Genomic DNA, 9,017 nt, shown 5'->3' on the forward strand with positions numbered 1-9,017 from the left:
AGGTCATTTTGAAACCAGCGATAAGCAGGCCGTGCAAAATTTCAGCTTCTCTGAAAGTTGGCATGTTCTCCTCAACTAGAGTTGAGTCTTGATTTCATTCTCTGAGTAGAAATATTTACAGCCCTGTCATACACGAGTTTGTGCCTTCCTCTGTCTACCAACTAATGGGCTTTTTAAAGAATGCTTAGGATTAATTGGAAGTTTTTTTTTTTTTTTTTTTAAAGGGTGGGCCTCTAGGCATTCAAATGACTACACTGCTTTAAGGGTCTAATTAAAATTTCCTCAGAGATTGACTTTAGCTAGAAAAAAATACTGCATTTTAGTTCTAAATTGTGTATTTATGTAATGAAAACTAATCTTACAGAACATATAAAGTAACAACTACAATTCAAGAACTCTTGAATATTAGGAAGAGGGGAAAAAACAGCGTACTGATGTATTCTTTGGTGCACAATGAATCTCTCTTTTAAAATTTTGATTTATCTGTATCATGAATGGATTTTAGAAAGTCCTTGCTATTGTGATCAAGTATTACATTTTGAGTTATCAAATATAAAATAAAAAAGTTCCCTTCTTTTATTGAGAGTCCCCTGTCCCACAGCACACTTCCTACCATAAGTCTGCCCTTCACACCTGATGCTTGTAACAACCTCACAACAGTAAAATTCCACACATACCCTTACCGTCTCTCCAATCTTTTGTGCTATTGTTGTCATGTTTAATTTTTAACCTAACCCCACCTAATAATTTTGTTTTTTTAAAGACAGTTTTATTTTAAGGAAATTACGACAGAAAAAATAACCTTTTATACTTACCCCCTCCCCCTTTCCTGTTACCATTTCTAGGATCTTCATTCTCAACTCTAGAACAAAGTTCCAATTTGATGGCATTTCCCATCAACCCAAAGGGCATTTTTTTAGCATTTCTTACAGCACAAATCTGGTTGCAAAAGTTTTCTCAGTTTTCATTTTTCTGAAGGTGCCTTTATTTCATCCTATATGTTTTGGAAGGGTTCTCTCACTGAACGTAGAATTCTGGGTGGACTGCTTTTTCAGCACTTTAAAGAAGTCTGTCTAATGCTCTAGACCCCATGGTTTTAGGTGAGAAATCAGTGTCATCTGTATCAGTTTCCCTGAATAGAATTTGTCTTTTTTTCTTGAACTAAGTTCTTGGTTTTCCCTTTACTTTGATTTTGGAAACTATGGATTTTCTTGGCCTTTGAATGGATGGTAAATATTACTCATCAAATTTTGGGAAAATCTAGCCATTATATCTTCCAATGTTTTCCAACCATATTCTCACTGTCTTTTACTCCTTAAAAATATTAGATTGTTTGATATTACCCCTCAATCCTCTGAGACTCTGATGATTTTTCTTCAATTTTCTTTTCTTGTCTTTACATTGTTTTATTTCTATTTCTATTCAGGTTCACTGATCCCCTTTTTTCTGTCACCCTCAAGCCCATCAGATAGCTGGAGTCCCAGCTGGATACTTACGGTGGTACTAAGCAGGTTTCTCTCCTGTGTTGGGACCAGAACTCCAAAGAATAGCCACTGTGTCTCTACCTTTAGTACCTTGGATTTGTTCTTAAACCCACAGCCAATGCTCTCGAGTAGGCCTAGTACAATCTCTTCTAACACATGTACAACTGAGCCCTCAGCCAAGACCCCCAGGATCTTCTGTTCCGACTCCAAACAGCTCTGCGCTCGATGTTGTTTCAGCTCCCTGCACTGCAATCAAGGAATTGTATGCAAGCAGAGACATAGAGCTAAAATCTTCACAAACAACCGCTTTACCAGCATGAGGTAAAGAATGAAGTCAAGTTCCTTTTAATTCTCAACAAAGTTACTGTTCTCATATTATTTACGTAATATGAATACCTTCTTCCTTACCTGGCAGTTTTACTTCCTGCGAACTCCCAGGATTGTTGGAGGATACGGAGCCCAGGGGATCAAACCTTCTTACTCTCACCTGCAGAAAATAAAAAAAGGAATGCTTTCTTTAGCAATGAAGGACCTCTTCCCGCTCCTTTTAAAATACGTGTTTTTTTTCAAATTGATTTCAAAGAAAGGAAGGGAGAGGGAGAGAGAGAGAGAGACAGAAACATCAAGGATGACAGAGTCATTGATCAGCTGACTCCTGCACATGCCACACTGAGGATCCAGCCGGCAACCCCGGCATGTGCCCTGACCAGGGACTGAACAGCCATCTCCTGGATCGTATGTCAATGCTCAACCACCACTGAGCCACACCAGCCGGGCTCTTTCTGCTCTTGGGTCTGCGTGGTGCTGTTGGCCACACTGAAGTGAGATGCTAGTATTGTCTGCTGCAATCCACATAAGCAGAATTATCTCAGGCATAAGCAGGCTGGAGGGAAGCTGAAAATCTCACACACCCTCTTTGCCAGTGGGCCCTGCTAGTGGCACTGCTTCTAGCCCCGATGTATCCCCACAGTGCTGCAGTCAGGGAGCAGCCAGTGGTGCCGTCCTCGCTGGCCCGCCTCCCTGCGGCCAGCAGGGGCACGCCCTCATCACCCAGCGGACTTTGCCCTTCACCTGCACACCCCAGGCTAGCTCTAAGGCCTGAGGGATTTTTCACCTCTAGTTCCCAAACTCCAATTCTTTCCTTTAATGACAACATGCTTTGCCCCTAGAGTTCCCCAAATAAATAACTGAAGCAGTCTCACTTTGATGAACTTTCTTCATTTTAGCTGCTCAGTTTTCTTCCCAGAGACAACGTTAGTTCAGATATTTGGATAACTGTATGCAGTTAGCCAACAGCTTGACTTTGCGCTGCTCATCTCCTTTCCTGAGGTTCGTGCATTCAAGCTACGCTGGTCTCTGGCAATCTCTCTCTCCACCGCCAGTGTAAACGAGAATCTGAAACCCACGGCCACACACTTGGGACGTTACTGCGTCCGACTGCCCTCCACTACGATCTCTCTTGTGAGCACTTTCTATTCTGCAGTGGATATTATGGTTCCCTGCCCAGGTCCACCCTTTAGGACTGAGGCATTCAGTTTCCTAGATGCTGGGAATGTCGCCTCATGATGGTTCTCATCTGAGTCTATACTAACAAAAACAGCAGTGTTCCAGTTAACCGCATGGTGTCTGCTTTTTTGCTGTTCTGCATAGGAACTTCTACTCAGAAAAGCAGCCCATGAAGAAAGAGGGAACTTTCAGTTGATTCTCTGATAAAACAGGCAAAGAAACAAACACACATACACATAAAACAAAAAACAAGCAAACAAACTCAGAGACTTTTATAGCTATCTATAGTCCAGAGCCACTAGTTTCATTAACAAGGTAAAGATCGTGGTCAGGTGGGCAGCAAGGCTCCGTCCCCTGGTTCTGCAGAGTCTGCCCTGCACAACGCTAAGTGGCGAAAGTCTCACTGCAGTCTCTCGCTGACTAGTGCCCCTCAGAATCGTGATCTGCACAAACTACACAAATGCATGTGAAGCCCTACCAGGCAGGGTTACATTTCCCCCCTCAAAACTGCATTATATATTCCCTGAACATGATTTCTCTAATGCAGAACTACTTCTGACATTAACTAGTAACCATAAGCAGGCAGGGCGATGTACCTGTAGGCCGTAACAGCGGTAAGGAGTGTTGTTGCAAAGCTCTCTAGCGTGCCTACGGTATCTTGTTTGAATTTAGAATGAACATTCTCTTGGAAATTGTACTATAGCAGTGATCACATTGCTTATTCACCAAGGCCTATGAAATCTTTAATTTAACCTAAGTGAAAAAAATAATAGTTAAGAAACTAATCATTATTTATTCCATTATGGTGCCTGGCTCAGGGTTAGTAGTACACTGGAATTCTACACTGAATGATGAAATACATTAATAAATGTACTGATTCTATTTGTGTCATAGCTACCAGGAAACTAGTGTTCTTTTTGCTCCAGCCTCAGTCCCAGCAGCTGGATCAATATTCTACACACTTCCAAGCATCAGTGCAAAGGAAGATAAAATATAGGGATTTCTAGAACTTCTGTTCTTATAGGGACCTACAGATACTAACATGGGATGATCAATTGATGGCGGGTGACCTGTGATGATGTGATGACGGTGTCTTGGGAAAGAGGAGCGTGCTGGGTAGAGCTTGGGATAAGGACGGGGACAGGGGCTCTGCACAGTGACAATCCACACAGACTTTCAGTGGACGGTTTCTGGGATGTCAGTTCCAACAGCAGCAGCATTTCCAATTCATGGTTGTCATGATGCCAAGGGAACGTGGATGCCCTCGTGGGGCAATGGGAAAAATGGTCATTTTGCTGACCACAGTTATGCATACTGTTTAAGTGTCCTAAAATTGCCATCTTAAAAGGGGGATGGCATTCCGAAACTGGATCCAGCTGAATATTCAAATGCAGCAAGTCTTTGGAGACAGATAAACCGCAGGTGGGAATTGGATCCGACAGGCAGAACACAGTATTTAAAACAAATGGTGTCGGAATGTGGCATCTGAGGACTAGCATGGGTCTCCACAGCACTGCCTGGAAGTCCAAGCCCAGGTGGTATCAGAGCTGCAGACAGACAGACAGACAGGAGGCATGAAACAGGCAGGAGTCAGCCAGAGGGGCAGAAAAAATGCTGGTTCTTAGGCTATGTAAGTGACTAAGGTTAGAGGGACAAGTAGAGAACGCCTGTCACATACAGGGGAAAAATACAAGGACTAGGGCTTAGGAATCTGGCAGAAGTCCTTCAGCAGAATGGGAACAAAAATTAGAGTTAGACAGGTCTTCTGATTGCTTATGTTTGACAATTTTCCAGCAAATTAACATAATTTACTCTATTCCAATAAATTTTTTCAATAAAACAAAATAGAAGTTTCATATTTTGAATAAAGCACCAGTGCGATCTCACAATTATCAAGGAGGGAAACATAGCGGGCGGCTCCATTCTACTATGTAAAACTCACTGTAGTTTGTACCTGAGGCTGCAGCGCACAGTGCCACCTACCGAGATTTATCACCAACTTCAAAAACAGAATCAGATCAAACTTGCAGATCTAACCACTAATTTATAGGACATAAAAGACACAGCATACAAGTTAGCCAACACCAAGAGATGGGATTAGCAAATTTCATACTTCAGGAAAAATGGCCTGGTCTCTTCAGCCAATAAACTTCAAGGGAGGAAAAAAAGCTTTAGGAAAGGAGGGCCTGAGAACTGGAAGAAAAATTTCATTTAAACCAATTGTAAAGTATGGATCTTAATTGTATCTTAATTCTAACAAATATTCTATAAAACAAATTTTGAGACCATAGGGGAATTTGAACACTAACTGGATATTTCATAATACTAAAAATTATTCCTAATAATTTAAGTATGATAATAGAAATATTATATTTCAGGATGAGTGCTTATTATTTACAGATATGTACTGAAATATTAAAGATGAAATAGTATGATTATTGAGATTCAAGATAAATCAGAAGTGGCAGGAATGTGAGAGAGCTGTAAGCAAAGCAAGATTGGCCATAAGTTCATAAGGACAGATGATAAATAGATAAAGATATATATTTAAACTTTTCTATAATAAGTAACTTAAAAAATAGTACTCTCAGACATTACCTTTATTAAACATTTATTGCTCAGTATATAATAAACTCCAAGTTTCAAAAACTGAAGAACTTACTGGAGCATGACACTCAGTGTACATGCTGGCAACAAATAAGGCTGGGAAATGAGTCGATTTTATCGCATGGAGGGTTTTACGTGCGTGCCAAGGACATGCATGCTTGACCTTCCCTGCCTACAGCTGGCTTCTCTTACATGCATAAGCATCTCTTTTTTCAATCAGCACTCCATTGCTTCAAACCACTGTCTACTCCTGGTACCCACACCTCTTGTCACCAGATGTGTGATGAGTGACCAGTGGCTTTTCATAACCCCTTGCTTCCTTGCTCACCTCTTGCCAGGTCTTTGCTATGGGGGATTTTGTTTTGAATTTAATAAGAAAATTAAGTTGAAAATCTATTAGAAATTAACGAAAAAAGATAGCATGAGACCAGGTAATTGAGGATCCTGAAAATCAGCATAGTTCAGATTTTATGGATAGTTAAGTGGGTTTGTTGGTTAAACTATAGCATGATTAATATTGTAGTTGAAGAGGTTTAACGTAGCATCAGTGTCAAACAGATTGGACCCGAAGAAGAATGACACTAGAATATGACGGGCAATATGAGACAGACTGGCAGAGGCCACGCCAAGGGACACCCAATCTCTTCTCCCATTTCTGATTTAGATTTAATGGGATACTATCCAATGACAACATTTAACAACATCTCTTCAGTTACCAAAAAGAACATTTCGAATCATTTTTCTTCTCCCAATCCGATACCCGATTGCTTCCCATGAACTATATGTCCCAGGTTTTTAGTGTTTTGCTTTAACTCTCTCTTCTTTCTGCTACTTCTGCCCAAGTGGAGGAAATCACTGTTTTGTCACTTCAGTGTTATAAGCAAATAAGTGGTCATGTCATTCAACTCTGAAGAACACTAATGGTTCTTCTTTAGTGGGCGGGGACTGTTAACTGTTTGTTTAGTACACATTCTCTTTATTTTCCTGTTTGTAATAAAACTCTGAATTTTTGCTGCCTGTACATTAATCCCACGAGTGATTACATTTCCTAACCTGACTTGGAAGCGGGTGGCGTGGCCTTGTGTGGACATTTGGCTGATAATATGCGAGAGGAAACTTGTGGATAACACAGGGCATCACTTTAAAGACAAAGGTGCCTCTTGGGTGCCTTTCTCCTTTCTCACTCCTTGGGGAAAGACATTCTCAAAACAACATTGGAATTCTTGTAGTAAAGGTGGCATAATTTCTTCAAGTTAGACTGTTATAGGGCAGAGAAAAATCTTTCCTCCATATTTTAACGCAATATTTTGGATTCTCTTTGTTATAGCAGCTTAACTTGTACTCAACCTAATAGAGTATTCAAATTCTATTATTAATGGGAAAAAAGTCACAAATATTTAGTGTAGATGGTGGCATAATACAGAAGGATATTAATTTTTATTTTTTTCCCATCTATTGAATTTATTGAGGGGACACTAATTAATAAAATTATACAGGTTTCAGGTGCACAATTCTCCAACACATCATCTGTACACTGTATTGTGTGTTCACCATCCCAAGTCAAGTAAATTACAAATATCTTGCAAGTTACTAAACCCTACGCATATTAGTATAATGCTAATGCTTTGTCTGCATCTCAAATATCAGTTGCCTTTTATTATATTTGAAGCCAGGCCAGGAAAGAAAAGGAAAGAAGGGATGGAAATAACGAAGGGGACAGAAAATCAATGAGAAAAGAAAGAAGGCTAGAGGACATAAAATTTTGAAATTTCACTAAATTAAGGAAGGCAATATAAAATGTTGGCATGTGGCTAAATAACAGTCCAAATAAAAATTATTTCAATAAAAAGCCTTTTATATACTTCTAAACTCTCTCATAATCTTTTTCTTTATATAATCAAAAAAGTGCCTCCTTATAATCCAGGAAAAAACACTGTACTACCTTATATAATTAAATTAATAGTTGCTGAAGAAATCTATGTGGAAGGCAGGCATAAATCAACTGGCTTTCAAGAATCAATGTGTATTTGTTCTTTGAAAATATTTAAAAATTTAATCTAATATCAAAATAATATAAACATGTATCTTTTACTGAATGTTTGAAATGCTGATTAACTAAATGGGTAAGCTTCTGTGAACTCTTTTTAGTATGTCAAAATTTAAATGAACCTGAAACTACTAATTTCATCTATAAATAAGGGGTTCAACTAAGAATCTACAGGCATTTTCGGTAACAGTATTCCTATCAGCCAGCACTGAACTGTCACCTATTAAAATGCAACACAGAGATGCGGTCTTTAAAATCTATCACTCTCTTCTCTAGTGCTAAAGCAAAAATTAAAAATAATCTTACTCCCCTTCTTTGGGGCTCAACTTACCATCAGATATTTTTTTTCCTGAATAATGGCAAATTTTACAGCTCTGATTTTCTTTTTATTTTTCTTGCAAAAAAATTCATAAAATAAAACCACATTGCTTTAAAGAAGAACACATGGTTAGTTTTTAGCAGAGAAGTGAAAAATCTCTAGTTTGTCTACCACTGTAATTATTGGCAGCCGTTAAATTCTATATACAACATACGGCATAAATTAGCTGATCACCAGCATGTGTGTAGCCACAAGGTAACATATATTAAACCTGGGGAAAATGGGGGAAATGAAATAGCTTAATAGATGATGACAAAGAGATAAGATGTTTAGTTATATGTTTATTAGGGTTCGTCACATGTCATTTGTTTTCGTCTTCAATGCCAGTTGCTAGCCCACCTTTTTAGGAAAAGGGGCATTTTATGATATCAATTTTCATTTTAGTGGTCTTATTGCGACATAAGCTTCTATATTTGGGCAACAATAAAGAAAACGGCAACAAATGCAAATGGGGCTGCATTTTTCTAAGGACATAAAACTGATGTTAAGTCACCCTGTCAACATAGACTCAGAGCCAAAAGGAGGGGGAAAGAGTCAAGTGCTGTAAGCGGTTTGTTCCACTGTCCAATTTCCTGAGGACTCTAGGTCTACAATTAGAAACTGATGACAGCTCACCGTATTAACTGAAATGTGTAGGTTCTTTTTAAAAAATGTGTAGGGGAAAAAAAAAAATCACTGAATTTTTTCACATATTACACATAACAATGCCCGGATACTAAAGTTTCAGAATTATTAAAGGGCACTTGAGATGAAAATATAAAAGGAATAATAGTAAAGCAACCAACTGGAGACCAAACAGAAAAACGGAAAAGCAAAAAGTACTGGTCATGACAAAGAACCCAAAGAGTTGAATTTTAACTCATAAAACCTGACATTTGTTTCGCATTTGCAGCTTGCAAATGATTTTTATATCAGCTTTCTTATTCAAAACTTAATGCCAGTCCCAATAAGCAGGACTTGTAATCACACCATGTTCTAGATGTTACATTTTGAG

General features: G+C 38.9%; 1 long non-coding RNA gene across 1 annotated transcript in view; it reads right to left on the reverse strand.

The window, feature by feature from the left end:
* The window catches only part of LOC107529762 (uncharacterized), a 172,475-nt gene extending 170,501 nt beyond the window's left edge, over positions 1-1,974 (reverse strand). The window contains exon 1 of the long non-coding RNA XR_015714362.1: positions 1,893-1,974. This is a non-coding gene — a long non-coding RNA (uncharacterized LOC107529762). The remainder of the gene's footprint in view (positions 1-1,892) is intronic.
* Positions 1,975-9,017: the final 7,043 nt, after the last annotated feature.

This window comes from Miniopterus natalensis, chromosome 4 (assembly GCF_054644295.1).
Source record: "Miniopterus natalensis isolate mMinNat1 chromosome 4, mMinNat1.hap1, whole genome shotgun sequence".
Taxonomy (NCBI): domain Eukaryota; kingdom Metazoa; phylum Chordata; class Mammalia; order Chiroptera; family Miniopteridae; genus Miniopterus; species Miniopterus natalensis.